Consider the following 16,564-nt stretch of genomic DNA (forward strand, 5'->3'; position numbering starts at 1 on the left):
TGGCAGGTTCAGGCTGACGTCACTGTTTATCGCGAAACAACCAAAACTTGAGTACCGTATTATGATGTCATGCACGCACCCAACAGAACTAAACAGGTAATAAGTATTAAAAAAGTAGAGGGTCGTGAAATATATGTTATGATCAGACGTCAGAAGAGAAGTCAGCTTTGAAAAATCACTGCAAGAGGCAGAACGGTTTGGGAACCAAAACCTAAAGCCCCAACACACCCGAAACATTGCACGCGGACTAGTTCCTCCGTGCACGTGGGTATATAAAGGTCATTCTTGATTTTGACACTTCAGTGAAAGATCATTGGCACAATGGGATATAACAAGGACTGGCCGGCTCGGAGTCAGAACACTGTGTCTGAGTGGGGTACCTATGTTCAAAAGGAATTGTATCTCGGTGGGCTAGCACTATGAAACCGACCGGGGTAGTACAAGCACACACACACGCACGCACACACCCATACTCACACGCGGTATAAGCATGCATCTATATAGCGAAATACTTATAAACGTGACTCAAACTCTTATTTCTCGTAACCATTATGTAGTGTCAAAGTGAGGGCAAAAAGAAAGTATATGAAGTTTGTTTTTATGTAATTGAAAATTGAAGGAACTGTTTTTAAATTTATTTATGTCTATTTAACCATCACTCTTTCCTGTAGTTTGTAAAAAATAATCTGTGGCCGGGTCGTTTTGAGTAATAAAATGTTGGGGTAAAAAATGAATTGGCAAACATGTGACCCCTTCCATGTTTGAAATGTAAAAATGCGCGGAAACAAGCAAATTTATTTATTTTCAAAGACAAGATATCAAAGATAACCATTAGCAGTTGAGTATTTTGTCGTTGCGTATAAATGTCTCAGAAATGTATAAGAAGTCTTACAATGTTCTGCTGGGTTTCTCGTCATTCTCTTTGATGCTGCAACGCGGCTCCTTCACGTGACAAAGGTGGACTCCCGACCTCAGTAGCGAGATACACATCTGTGGCAACAATGAGTATCGTTTTGGTCCTAATTAATGTCCCTAGAATGTCAATGTAGTGAATGAAAACACATGACAAGATGAATGACTGATTGCTGGAAGCGAGACAGAAGCGGTTCAAATTCCACTGAACAAATACCTGTGTGTGACTGTTTTGTTTGTTACTCAGTAATATTCCAGCTATAAGACGGCGGTCTGTAAATATTTGAGTGTCGAACCAGATAATCCTGTGATTGAAGTCTTTGAAGTCATTAAGAAGTTGGGAGAACATGAACACATGGCACTTTTTATGGATAACAACTTTTTTATTCTTTGTCACGAGGTTGAAGAGATAGTTCTTGATCCTACACCAAGCCAACATTCACCATTCATGTATCCATTTCCTGTTTTGAATCTTTGTCACGACGTTTCAGAGCTAGTTCTTGCTCCTACATTAGGTGAATGTTCACCATTCATGTATTCAAATCCTGTTATTATTCTTTGTCACGACGTTTCAGAGCCAGTTCTTGCTCTTACATTAGGTTAATGTTCACCATTCATGTATTCAAATCCTGTTTTTATTCTTTGTCACTACGTTTCAGAGCTAGTTCTTGCTCCTACATCAGGTGAATGTTCACCATTCATGTATTCAAATCCTGTGTTTGACATTACGAGCACCGCCTCACGTCTTCGAGCAACGATCCACTCCGCACGGTGACAAGTCATGGAACCTGACCACCATTAAGGCTCCACTTTCTTAGTGCCAGCTGATCCGGAATATCAACGATGGTTTCATTCAAACAACATGTGGAAATAAGAAAATAACGTACAACTTATGTCAAATATTATCTGTTTTATTGGCATTCGGGAAGTTGGTGAGTAAATAAGAAAACATAGAGCATTAAGGATAAAAAGTTTTGGTTAATCGATTATAGCTTGATAGGTGCAAGAATCTACATCGAAACGTCACCAAATTCAATAAACCAGAAATTGTCCATGCAGTTGTATGTCTTCCTCGTTATTTTATTTATGTTTTAAAGGATAAAAATGGTTTTAACATATTTTTTTTTATTTCAAAAGTAATCTGAATCGATAAACAAGCAAAACGTGCTTATGTAAATACCTCTCCAACTGATAACGTAACAACAGCTGGTTTTATACAAGATGGTAAGGTGAAGGGCAAAAGGATAAAAATTTAATATTACGTTTTTGGACATCATACTGCATATTTATATCACCCACACATTTGATATAAGGTTAGACTTTGTTTGTTTGTTGTTTAACGCCGCAATCAGCAATATTCCAGCTATATGAAGACGGTCTGTAAATAATCGATTCAGGACCAGAGAATTCATTGATTGACATCATGAGCATCGATCCACGCATTTGGGATACGATGACATGCATCAACCAAGTCAGCCAGCCTGGGTTTAAGGGACGGGAACCTCCAAATCTGAATTTCAGATAGTCCCTGAAGTGCCGAACTCATAAATCGAGAGATTATGCTGTTGGTAACGGGAGTGCCAAATCGACGGATTGTCGTGTGTGCAAACGAGGCAAACCGAAATACATTAGTAAAAATACACTTTATGATATAAACGAGTCATTCAACCAAGTCAGCGAGTCTGACAACCGATCCCGTTAGTCGCCTCTTACTACAAGCATAGTGCCTTTTAGGGCAAGCATGGGTTGCTGAAGACCTATTCTAACCCGGATTTTCACGGGTCGGTTAGTCTTTGATAAGGGCTACGCTTCTTCGTTGTGTCGCCCACTGTTGTATTTACAAAATGTGACGATTCTTGAAATATATAAATATTCATAAGAATATGTGGAATAAAGACTATTTTTTCAGCAATATAATCTATCTATCTATCTATCTATCTATCTATCTATCTATCTATCTATCTATCTATCTATCTATCTATCTATAGATATATAGGTATATATATCTGAGCGCTGCCCTTGCTAACCTTTAACGCTTCAGATGAATTAACTCAACATCAGCCTAAGTGACACTTGGTGCGCTCGCTAATACATCCAACCTCCTACCCGAGGATGTCATAATGTTTACCTGAACCAACCCGCATCCCAATGAGAGGCAATTACAGCCAGAGAGTTTATCTAGCATCCCGAAAAGCGGGGAAAGTATACACTCTGTACAAAGATAGTTTAATTAGCATTCATTGTCCCCGGTCAAATGCCATTGATACACGTAACTTCCTTTTTACACCTATCGGTTCCGGGTCAACAGGTCAAAGGCCGTTGACCTACGCGTGACGTAACAACCACAGCTGCCCCCACTTTGTGGGCTGAGCAGGGGTAAGTTTTATAGATCTTTGAAAGTGCTGATATTGCTTAAATATTTAGACATACAATCAGTTGAACTGTCTGTGGGGGATAAACACGTGTTTATTGTACACTGTTGATGTAATCACGTTGTTTGGGTGCTTTGTTTATCTTCCAGATCTGTCCACTCTATGTAATAAAAATCTTATTTTACTACTTGGTTCTGGGTTTAACTGGAAGTGCTATATCTGTATAAGACTGATTACACTTTTGAGCGTGTTTATTGGCATTCTGGAATGTCGTAAGCCCATACTGGAATATTGGTTTATGCCGCATCAGCGTCTTAGAGCTGTTCGGGATGAGATTACAAAGCTTTTTTAAAACTTGTTTACATCATTTAGTCTGCGAAACGGTATATATAGTCATGTAGAAATTGGATTAGAAAATGCCGAATATTAGGATTATAATACTTTATAATAGCATCCCTGTGAAAAACTTGGATAGCAACTCATACGTGTCTGTTCCAGACTCGATTATTTGCAGACAGCCGTTATATAGCTGAATTATTACTGAGCGCGGCGTTACCAATAAACTATACACTTAAAAGTAACTATATTGTCAATAAGTTACTTATATACCAAAGTGCCCCCATCCCGGTTCAAGTGTATGCGAGATACCATGATAGAATGAATTACACTGTACGCCGAGGTCAGCAATATTACAACTATGACATGACACTCTTGCTTTGTTTGTTTGTTGTTATAATCGAGTCCGGACCAGACAATCCAGTGTTTGTCATCATGAGCATCAATCCACGCAATTGGGATCGATGACATGCATCAACCAAGTCAGCGAGTCTGGCTACCCGATCCCGTTAGTCGCCTCTTACGACAAGCATGGTCGCCTGTTACGGCAAGTATGGGTCGCTGAAGACCTATTCTACCCCGGATCTTTACGAGGCGACACTCTTGCTGTACGGATCTATACCGAAGCGTTGCATCATTATAGAATAAAGAACTTGTCAACCATATGCTGCCTTTACTGTTACTTACCAACTTCTAAACATGCCAGTCAAACAGTCATGACTGTCTTGAATTTGACCAAACAATCCAGTGGTTGAAAGCATGAGCAAAGATCCACAGTCAGTGTAAGATGTCATACGATCAGTCAGTCATTCTCTCTCTGTGTTTGATGTTGTGGTAAGTCAGCAAGATACGTATTTTCAACCTGCGTTTCTGGTTGGAGTACAGGCGATAGGGTAGCCCATTGGTTATAGCGTTCGCTCGTCACACCGGGTTTAATTCCTCACATGGGTACAATGTGTGAAGCCCAATTCTGGTGCCCTCCGTGATATTGAAGAAATATTGCCAAAAGCGGCGTAAAACCTTACTCACTCACTCACTCACTCGAGGTGGAGATAATTCCATAATCACGGTTTCTGTTTTTTAAGCTGGATGCAAGCGGATGTTTAACAGATTCCATTTTGTTCAGAGTCTCATGTCAGTTTGAGAAGATATTCCCATTTTGTATATATGTCTTCCCGTGATCACGTTTTAATTTTACACAAAATAACTATATCGCAACACAAATATTGTTACTGGTGTGAGTGAGTGTGTATGGTTTTACGCTTTTAGCAATACTCTAGCAATAATTCGGCGGGGGACACCAGAAATGGGCTTCACACAATGTACCCACGTAGGGAATAGAACCCGGGTCTTCGGCGTGACGAGCGAACACTTTAACCACTAGGTTACCCGACCGCCCCTGTTACTGGTGGGAATAAATCTGACACTGACAAACACAAATACCAGCAATCTGCTTAAATTTAAGGCATTATTATTTTTTACGCAATGTTGTCCAGCTGTCTGAGGATTATTAATATTATATAGTTTGTACAGTTAAAACATTTCCACATGCCCTTGAATGACATCTTCTGACTTGTAGAATTTGTTTTGTTGCAACAACAACAATAATAAATAAATAAATAAATAAATAAATAAATAAATAAATAAATAAATAAATAAATAAATAAATAAATAAACAACATTGACATTACATATCATTTCTATGAATAAAAACAGGGTTTGTCATGTGATTCTAAATTACCCACCGCATTTTAACTTTTTAAAATATTTTATGGGTACTTCTAAGCGACAACTTCAACCCGAACTGTTAATGTTGTAAGGGACACAGCTCTTCAAAATAATATTTTGTATATGTTGTAAACGACCTCACTGTGGAGTTTCGCAGCTGCCACTGAGACCTTTTAGTCAACTGTCAATATTTCGTCACTATTGCTAGTGGGCTCGGTGGTTTGAGAGAGACGGCATATTTATTAACACAGTGCATTACAATTTTCCGGGGCACTTATTCCTATTTCTATTACTGTCGTCACCACTCGCATCTTTCCGTAACCAGCAAGAAACCTCCGCCATGCGTCGAAACGGCGTAAGTTAATCAGAATGCTCGTTAGGATATGGGTCCTTCGAAACATACAATTTCGAGTATTTACATCAATTTTGGCAATATGTGTTGTTTAAAAGTCTCGTAAAATGTAGATTGTCAGTTCCACACCGCAGTGTATACGGATAACAGTAATATGTTACACAAATTGATGTTGTTGCATAAAAGGCAGGATGTTGGATGTACACTGCGTGAGTGTACGTTAAGGGAAACAGCTCACTTGACTACGACATCCGTTCATTTGAGCTCAAACTAGACCGGTTTCCATAACTACATTGAGTCTAATATTCAATGTATAATATCACAAGTGTTGAAAAAAGATGTTTTTAAGTAATTAACTAATCACCGATTTCAATACAAAGTATTCACGTAACTCTTTAACTCTCATTATGTGATACTGTTTTCGGACATGTTAGTCCATTTGCCATATTTACAAATTTGATTGTAACAGACCAAGATAGGTAATGCTCCACGAAAGACATAAAAACATGAGAAATTTTCATACAGATTAACGGAACATATGTTCGAGTGAAGTATTAGAATTTGTAAAATGAACATGTAGCTTGAAGAGATGGCTAAATTTGCTAAGGTCACACATATTTTTCATGGTATTGATGGATAATGTCTAAAGTGCACAATTAAAGTGCATGTCAGCTCAGCTGAGTTTAGATATGTGCACCAATATGACAGCTGTTATCTATAAACTATGTAAACTGTTCTCTGTTATAAAGATAATGTTGACCCGCCAGCACTGACATTTATAGAGACAATCCACTTCTATAACACGTGATTTAACAATGATGTTTGGGGTTTCTTTATTTGCTTAAACGCGTGGATTTGTGCGGATGGATTATAAATATCACCATTAGGGAAGTGGTTCTATATTTAAAACGGATTTAATTGCTATGAATATATATTTGGGTGCTACCTGGTTCTACACAAACACCACTGTGTATTTAAAGATCCGTGTCGCATACCTTTATTACTTTAACAAACTGAGATACCTGAACAAAAATAAAACTGCACGAAAAAAATTGATTCCTTAACAATTTATATGATGGTTGGTACACCAGAAATGTATTTAGTTTATTATTTCAAAACTTGTAAAAGAAAAAAAGAAAGCTATCTTAAAGAGATCAGCTATAAATACATCGAGGATTTGTTGACGAAAACTTAATTAAAAATAGTATGTTTGTTTAGGTCTGTAAATAATCGTGTCTGGATGGAATAGACATTCCACTGACTGACACCATGAGCATCGATCCACGCAAATGGGATACGATGGCATGCTGTCAGCGAGCCTGAACACCCGATCTCGTTTGTCGCCTCCTTCACCAAGTATGGTTTGCTTGAGACCAATTGTAACCAGAATCTACACCGGTGTGCACTTACTGAAGAAAACCAGGTACTATCTTCACTCATTAACACATATCCACACATGCATCTATTAATCTTAATTTATCTTTCAGGAATCACCAACATGTTCTGATATAAACACCGAAGTAGCATGCGAACTTGCAATATATTCAAATATCTTTCAAAGAAAAACAAATGCAAAAAAAAAAATCTTCGAATATTTATTGTGTATGACAGCATTGTTTGTATCAACACCACCCAGGACTCCATACACCGCCATAGTATTTTGGGTTCGCCCTTGGAACATGAGAATGGTCCTGGGCCGGGACACGGGACTTCTTCCAGTTCTCCAGTCTCTTCTTCATCATGTCCACTAGCTCAGGGTACTTGCCTGAGAGGTCGAAGTGTTCAGTTGGATCTGCAGTAATGTTGTACAGCATGAAGGGAGGGAACTTCTGGTTATCAGCTTGATAAACACGTTCGTCAATTCCCAGATGTGGTAAAGGAGCCCAACCATTGTGAGATCCCGGACTTCCTTGCATGAGTTTGAGATCTCCATACCGTATTGCAGCTGCTTCCTGCTTGTCATAGATGTTGTAGACGAACTCATTCCGTTTGGAGGGTCCACCGTTGATGAGCATGTCGTACTGACTGACTCCGTCCATGTTGGGGTCTGTGTTCTCTCCACCAGCCAGCTCCAACAATGTCGGGTACCAGTCTACAGCATGCATCATTCCAGTGTTGAGGTAGCCCGTCTTCTTCAAAAGTGTTTTACTGTAGATGAATCCTGTACCTTTCGTTCCCCCTTCCCACAGAGTAGTCTTGGCCCCTCTTAAAGGCAAGTTATTAGCAGCAACATATGTGGGACCACCATTATCGGTTGTAAAGACTAACAATAAATTGTCCATGAGACCTTTGTCTTCTAATGCCTTAGTGATATTCCCAACAGCTTCATCCAAAGCACTCACCATTCCACAATAGACCCTTCTGTTTATGGTTTCTATATTTTTGTACATGTTTTCATATTTAGGTGGAACTTCAAGCGGTACATGTACAGACTGGAATGGAAGGTATAGATAAAGTGGCTTACTATTGTCGTGGTTCTCAATGATTTCAACAGCCCTGTCTGCAAACACATTTGCAGAATAGGTTCCATTGGCGTCTCTTTTGACAGTCTTATTGACGCGAAAATCTAGCCCCACTTCATCGCTACTTAGCTGTCTCGTGTGAGTATAGTAGTCCTCATCACCAGAGTAATATCCAAGATAGGAATCAAAGCCTCTCTCTGTGGGTGTATATTTCCAGTTACAGAATCCAAGATGCCACTTTCCAACCATGTGAGCATCATAGCCAAGTTGTTTCAGTTTTTGTGGTATTGTTGTTAGATTGGCCGGCAGGTGTTTTGCTTGATCTATCCCAATAACGCTGTCCTGTAGTCCAGTGTGATAGGGGAAATATCCCGACATGAAGCAGTTTCTGGAGGGCGAACACAAAGGCTGGACGTAAGAAGAGTTGAGGATGACTCCAGCTTTGGCCAGTCTGTCCAGGTTAGGGGTGATCATTTGAGGGTTCCGAAATCCAACATCGTTCCAGCCGAGGTCATCAGCGACTATAAATACAATGTGAGGTTTCTCTGCACATTCACAGATAACAAAAGTCAGAAGAATAACGACAGCTCTTTGGAGATTCATTATGCTTCTGCTCAGTGTGATACATTGTGTTTCTATTTAAAGGTTTCCAATAGATAACATGATTTTCGTGACTTGCCTAGAGCATGAATTCTTTCTGTGTGATTACAAGATGGATAGTTCCCTTGTCAAGATATATACCACAGAATGTATGCAGATGTTGCATGACCTTTTTCACGAAGCCTGTAAGTAAAACCATAACCCATATAAAATATGAAATTCTTCAGTCTGAGATGTTTTGAGAAAATTGGAAGAACTGGACAATGTTACGACTGCTGAGCATCATTGTAGATAATATTTTAGTTCAGTGCTCGTATGTGTAATTGTGCTATGCGTTCATTGGACTCAAATAACAATACATTTACACTTCTTCTTTAAAATCTTAGCATTGTTAATTGTTCATATGAACGGGGCCTACAGAATAACATCAGCATACACCAGCCAGTCATGAACCGTGACCTATCTGCCTTGTGCTTGGGACTCAATGCTTTGGCTTCCATTTGCCCATGTCCACTCTTTCACCTATCAGTGCTAATTACCACTGGACTACTGTTTTCCCATTGCCCATTGCCTATTACTTATCTATGATAACTTAGGTCCTGTCATCCATACTAGTTGTTAGTTTCTACCCGTTGTTCTTTTCCACCTTTTGTTATCTTATTAATTTTGTTGTCCTTACATGTTCATATATATGCTCTCTGCCTCATGGCATTAATTCGCCTGATGAAGGAGTAAGCATATATTCCGAAACGTTGTGTTCCTCATAATAAAGAAGTTGACATCCATATATTCTCTTCCTTACACAATAACACAAAGAAATATATATTCAAGAATCCATGAACACTTTCTCTTGAACTTTTTTACACTCTTAACATAGTGTTAATTGTGCATATGAACGGGGCCTACAGAATAGCTCTATAGCTGGTAATTGTTTATGTCATGGTTTATACAGTGGACATGTGGGGGACGTGTTGGGCAGGATACGTTCAGATTTTCCTGCTATCAGTACTATTTGATAATGAATCATGAATACATGCTCATGATATAGTCGGAATCGTATAATAGAAAGGGTTTTGTCGCTTTAGTTTACACTCTTACAGCTGCCCATCTTTTTCTTGAGCGTCATTGTATTCTATTACAAGTTATTGATGTTTTATGAAGCTTTGACATGTATTAGTTTGGAAGAACAAATGCATTGGGTTAGTTGTCATGTTTTGTGCACGTGGTATGTATCTAAGACATGACTGAGTGAGTGAGTGAGTGAGTTAAAATTTTAAGTCACATTGGCAATATTTCAGCAATATCGTGACTAGCAATAGTTTAACATAATACATATACTGAAATTTATATAAAAACCTGCCAACGAAGGACAGTAAAATAACTAGACTTAGACAGAAATATATTTTAAAACTAGTATGGAATCATAAAATTGATAGCACTAAAGATAACATCACGGTATAAAAAACGGGCTGTAGATCGCAAGCAACTGAAGGTAGATCACCATACTAGGTACCATGGGGACTTACAGTACTTCAGCTTCCTGCATGGAACCCAGCAGGATTTACATCATCCCTTCAGCAACTGGTGATTGTGCGCAAAATTAGCCAAAATTAAAATGACAAATATACTACGTTTAAAAGAGTATAGGCAGAACTATTCTTAATATATCCTCTCAGGGGGACAATAATTTTACACTACGTCAACCCCCTTTGAGGATACTGCCAGTAACAAACTCAGCTATATATTCATTCTACAAATGTTAAAAGGTCATTCATTTTATACAACACATGTAATCAAAATTTTCTATACAATTTTATTTCTTTTAAAAACCCAATAATTAAATGAGAATAATATTGTTAAAAAGATCCTTTAGAGACGATGATTTGAAATATTTATCCTTTGTGATGGCAAAATCAATACAGTCAAGCAGAACATGCTTGACTGTGATTCTCTCATCACAAGGGATACAAAATGGAGGATCTTCACCGTTTAATAAATATTCGTGACTATATTTACTATGGCCAATACGACATCAACGTAAAATGACCTCTTCAAATCTGGACTGACAACCCAAGTAGGTGTAACGGATATTTGGTTTAATTTCATGTAATTTATTGATACCTAATTGGGAGTCCCACTTCTGTTGCATTTAATCTCTGATGTAACATCTAATAACTGGCTTGATGTCGGTGTATGGGATCAGATGTGGTGTCACAGATTTGTTGAGGGCTGCTTTTGCAGCAGCATCGGCCATTGTGTTCCCAGTGATTCCAACATGGCTGGGTAACCAACAGAAAACGATGTCGTATTGGCCAGTAGCAAGATCATTAAACAATTCAATAATTTCTATTAAAAGTGGATGCGTGGAAGACATTTTTTTAATACCCTGAAGGCAAGAGAGAGAGAGTCTGAGAAAATAATGAACTCTTTATGTTTAGCTTGGTTGTGGATGTATTTTAGAGCTGGTAAAATAGCATTTGCCTCCGCTGTGAAAATAGAGCAGTTATCTGGTAATCTGGTTGAGATAGTTCTGGATCCAATGACGGCGGCGCTTGCAACAGCGTCACAGTCCTTGGATCCATCTGTAAATATAGAACTGTGAGTATCATACGTGCTACGTAATTCATTATATTGCTGTTGATAAATTAGTTGATTTGTGTCCGATTGTTTTAGTTTACTTAATGTCAAGTCCACCTCATGCTTTACTAACTGCCATGGTGGAGAAGTGAACAGCCGAGTGGGGGCTATGGTTTCAAGATTGATTTGGGCAGCAGAAACATCAGATTGTATTCTTATTCGTCACTGTTTAAGTGAAGGCTCATCAGCCTCCACGTACAGACTATGAATTGGAGAGGTTCGAAAGGCTCAAAGGCAAAGCCTCAGGCCCTGATGATGAATAGAATCCAGTTTTTTCAAATTGCTTTTACATGCTCCACCATAGACGATGGAGCCGTAATCAAGGTTAGAGCGGATGAGGGCTCTGTACAGTTGGAGGAGGGTTTTCTGATCCCCTCCCCATTTTGCGTTTGAAACTACTTTTATTATATCCAGAGCCTTCAGGCATTTAGTTTTTAAATAATTTATGTGTGGCAGAAAGGTCAAGTGATGGTAAAAGATAATACCAATAAACTTGGCCACTTTGACAACTTTGATCGGAGCACCATCCAAAACTAAATCAGGGTCCTTATGTGGCTTATACTTTCTGCAAAAATGAATGCAGTTGGTCTTGGCTTTTGAAAATTTAAAGCCATTTTTCAGACACCATGTATGGATTTTGTTTAAACACAATTGTAGTTGCCTTTCAATGGTATGCATGTTTTTACCACAAGAAACATTAAAATCATCCACAAATAATGATCCATCAAGTTAATCGTTTAAAACCTTCGACAAACTGTTTATCTTTATGCTGAACAATGTTACAGACAAGATACTGCCTTGTGGGACACCCTGATCCTGATTGTAATGGTCAGACAGGGTTGAACCCACACGAACTTGAAATTGTCTATTTTTTAAAAACTGAGATATAAATAGAGGCAAACGGCCCTTTAAACCAAAATCAAAATCATAAATCTTTTATAATACCATACTTCCATGTGGTATCATATGCTTTTTCGAGATCGAAAAATATTGATACAGCATATTTATTATGGAATTTTTAATAAAAGATTCTAAACGTACTAAATGATTGACGGTACTACGATTTTTGCGGAAACCACATTGAATGTTAGTAATGAGATGGTTGGTTTCCAAGTACCAAACTAAACGATTATTTATCATACGTTCCATAGTCTTACAAACACAGCTAGTGAGGGATACTGGACTATAATTCGGGATCGGTATGATCACGACCAGGCTTAGGATTAGGAATGACAGTAGCATTTGGCCATGATGATGGAAAATTACCAGAAGTCCAAATATCGTCAAAGATATTTAACATTGTTTCTGAACACGATTCAGGTAAATGTTTAAGGAGCTGATAGTGAATATTATCTGGCCCTGAAGCACCATCATGAGCTTGCCCAAGGGCGATATGGAGCTCACGAACGGAAAAGATTCCATTATAATCCTCACCGTTATCGGACTTAAAATTAATTTTCTTTTTTTCTTGCTGTGCCTTAAATTTCTGAAAGTTTGGCACATAATTTGACGATGAGGAATGTTTAGCTAATATTTCACCTAGTTTATTTGCAATATCAGATTTATCTGTTAGAAGAGTGTCACCCTCCTTCAGATGGCGAACACTGGATTTGGACCCTTTTCCTTTAACTTTCTGCACCATATACCAAACCTTAGTAATAGGTGTTCGTGAATTAATTTTAGAAACATACTTTTGCCATGACTGTCGTTTATTTTGCTTAAATGTGCGACGAGCCTTGGCATTTGAAATTTTAAATAGATTTAAGTACAGTTATGGACTGTGGGATGACGACGAAAATATTTTTCTGCCTTCTTTAAGACCATTCTAGCTTGTTTGCAGTCGAAGTTGAACCATGGTTTACGAATACGTGGAACTGTAGAGGACTTTGGGATACACTCATCAGCAATTATATTTAAATCATCAGAAAAGACTTGAATTGGATCAATTACACTTAGAAATAATTCGGGTTTTAATCGTTCAGTGCATAATGTGTGAAATAAAGACCAATTGGCCTTTGTAAAATTCCATATTAGTGATGGTGGGGTATCAGTTTGGTTTACAGTTGAAATAACAGTGGGGAAATGGTCACTTCCACATAGGTCAAGAGAAGAGTATGAGCCAGTTGCAGGATGTAAATATGTGTTAGTGCCATCATTATAAATACAGAAATCATTATTTGAGAAGAAATCCTCGAGTATCTTACCCTTTGAGTTGGTGTTATTACTGCCCCAAAGTGGATTACGGCCATTGAAATCTCCCATGATAACGCAGGGCTTAGGGTGTTGGTCATAAAGGGCCTGATGTTCAGACTGACGCAGAGAAGATGATGGCGGAATATATAGTGAACACAAAGTAAAAACAATGTGCATGGTCACTCGGATAGCTACAGCTTGAAGTGTAATATGCAGAGGAACAGGGCTGTGGATTACACCCTGCTTCACTAAGATTGACGACCCTCCAATAGCTTTAGGTCCTGGAGGAGAAAAGAAATGATATGAATTATAGTGTCTTATATCAAGTTGATCTGTATCTCTAATATAGGTTTCCTGCAGGCAAAATGCTGATGGTTTGAAGTCTTGTATTAATAACTGTAAATCATTAAAATTATTCTTTAGTCTTCTGCAGTTCCATTGAATTATATTATCTGAGGCATTCATGGGGATTCAATTGGAGAACGGGGGCGGGAAGAAGGTCCGTTCCCATGATCTGGGAGTGAGGGACCAAACTCCATGTCCAGAGATTCAAATGGATTTCAACAGAAGGCACCTCCAAGTGCTGGAGTGCCCTGGTCCTTTTCTTCATTTGTTTTTTTCTGTTTACTAGTCAAGTGGGCTTTGCCCAAAGTTTGAGTATCATTTCCTGTTGCTGATGGTGTAATTGGTGGAAAACGTGAGAAGCAGATGTCGATACCAGAGGGTCAGTTTGGGAGATCTGATGAGCGTCATAAAGGATTATCTGGTCATCTCTGACCCAGGAGATTGTTGTTTGGCACAGAATAGAAGCTGTGGAAACTTTGGACACTAGAGAGGGAGAAGAGACAGTGGCTGAATATGATTTTGTAGAAAGAGATAAGGATGGAATTAACTTTTTGGCTTCATGATAAGTAATGTTATTTGTGTGCTTTAATTTTAGAATTTTGGTCTCATGATCCAGGGCATGTTTTAGAAGAAGCAAGGTGCTCACCGCTACAGTTAGCACATTTGACATCATTGGTGCACTCGGAGCTGTCATGAGCTCCACTGCAGCAGCAACAAATGGTAGTCTTGGTACAGCAGAATTTAGCGCCATGGCCAAATTTTTTATATTTGAAACATCGGAGTGGGTTGGGTATGTAAACCTCCACTCCGATGTTGAAAAAGGCAGCTTTCATAGACTTTGGAACTGTTGACGAGGAACAGGTGAAGAGAGAGGTATGAGTCTTGTGTATTGTTCCATCATTATACTTTTTAGTGAATCTTTTTACCGTGGAAACACCTTGATTTTTCAGTTCTGTAACACTTTCCTCCTCACTCATGTCCGTCAGAAAATGACCTCGGTCCCGTACAATCCCTCTACTTGAATTCAAAGTTCTGTGCTCTGAGACAAGAACCTGATTATTGACAAACTGCTGGAGACCCAGCAGGTTGATAGATTGTTGCCTCCTTGTACATTCCACAAGAATGGAACCAGACCGAAGACTTGGCTATATTCTGGAGTTTTAAATTTGCATGTGTTTGTTACGGGTGTCACTGAAGGATGAGGCAGGGCAGTTATGGATTAAACAATATGGAACAAGTATTTGAGACGACTGTAAATAATACCATGTGAATTTTCAAAAACTAAAAGTATCTGCTTGAACTACAGTCAAAACAAGGCATACATCTGATATGAGTGAGTGAGTGATTGAGTGAGTTGGGTTTAACGCCGCTTTTAACAGTATTCCAGTTATATCACGGCGTGTCAGCTTAATGCGGGAGGAAAGCCCGAAGTGATGCAGGTCTCAGACGTTTACCACTTCGGTGAAACCCACGAGCACGGGTATGGTGCTGACAAACCTAGAAACATAATCGGGGCGAACCGGGATTCGAACCCACAATCATAGGTTTCTGGCGTCCCTAAGGGACGCAACTCTGCACAGCGAATCGCGGCGCCTTAGACAACTGGGCCACCCGTGCCCCCACATTTGATATGAAATGCATATTGTTTCTGATGTGTGAGGTAAAACGTAGTCGTATTTAAGGGTGCTTTAAAAGATAGCATGACTAGTGACTGCCGTATTTTTGTCAGCTTTAATTTTTTTCCTCGGAGGAAATGCTTACATCGACACATTCCTGGTGTTGTACACCATCGAATTAAATGCGAAAAGTCAACGCACATATCTAATTTTGACGACAGACAACTATGCTTCCATGCCCTATAACTCCAGATGTTACACATTATTTGTATTTGCCAGGCCAGTGCAAAGACTTGGGGGTAGTGGCCCGGTATGTTGAGGAAGAAATCTGAAAAAAACATGCATCAGTAATGGGTCCATCAAATGTACCACCCCATCCCTGTCTCAAAGAATAACCATAATCCTTAATAGAACCAAGGAATGAGTGAACGAGTATGTGGCTTAATGAATGATTGAGTGAGATTTTATGCCGTTTTAGCAATGTCGCGACGAAGGAAAACAGAAAGGGACATCAAGGACGTGGGGTATCTTCGGTGACGAACGCTGTAACAACTTTATGTTGCAGAAAGTATTTGAGACAAGCGAAATTGATACCATGTGGATTCTCTAAAACTCTGCTTAAATGTTTTGTTATTTCAGAAAAGAACTAAGGTCAATTATGTCAATACATTTGATTATCAACGTTGTACAATAATATTCCGCACGAAATCCGAATTAAATACTTCATTCAACGACCCAAGAGCATTTGACACCAAACGTTGTGACCATAGATATAGTTATATCTTTAACTGCAAGGTTCAGGACAATTTGTCCAACATGAAAGTTAAATTCATGTGAAATGCTGAAGCTTACTTAATTGATACATGCTTGTCGTAAAAGGTGACTATGCTTGTAGTAAAAGGCGACTAACGGGATCGGGTGGTCAGGCTCGCTGACTTGGTTGATGCATGTCATAAATCCCAATTGCGTGCACGTGGATTGATGCTCATGATATTAATCACTGGATTGTCT

General features: G+C 38.9%; 1 pseudogene; it reads right to left on the reverse strand.

Annotated features, from left to right (window-relative positions):
* Positions 1-7,281: 7,281 nt before the first annotated feature.
* LOC139478906 (arylsulfatase B pseudogene) lies at positions 7,282-8,780 on the reverse strand (annotated as a pseudogene).
* Positions 8,781-16,564: the final 7,784 nt, after the last annotated feature.

This window comes from Haliotis cracherodii, unplaced genomic scaffold, assembly GCF_022045235.1.
Source record: "Haliotis cracherodii isolate W230 unplaced genomic scaffold, xgHalCrac1.p SCAF_4, whole genome shotgun sequence".
In the NCBI taxonomy this organism is placed as follows: Eukaryota; Metazoa; Mollusca; class Gastropoda; order Lepetellida; family Haliotidae; genus Haliotis; species Haliotis cracherodii.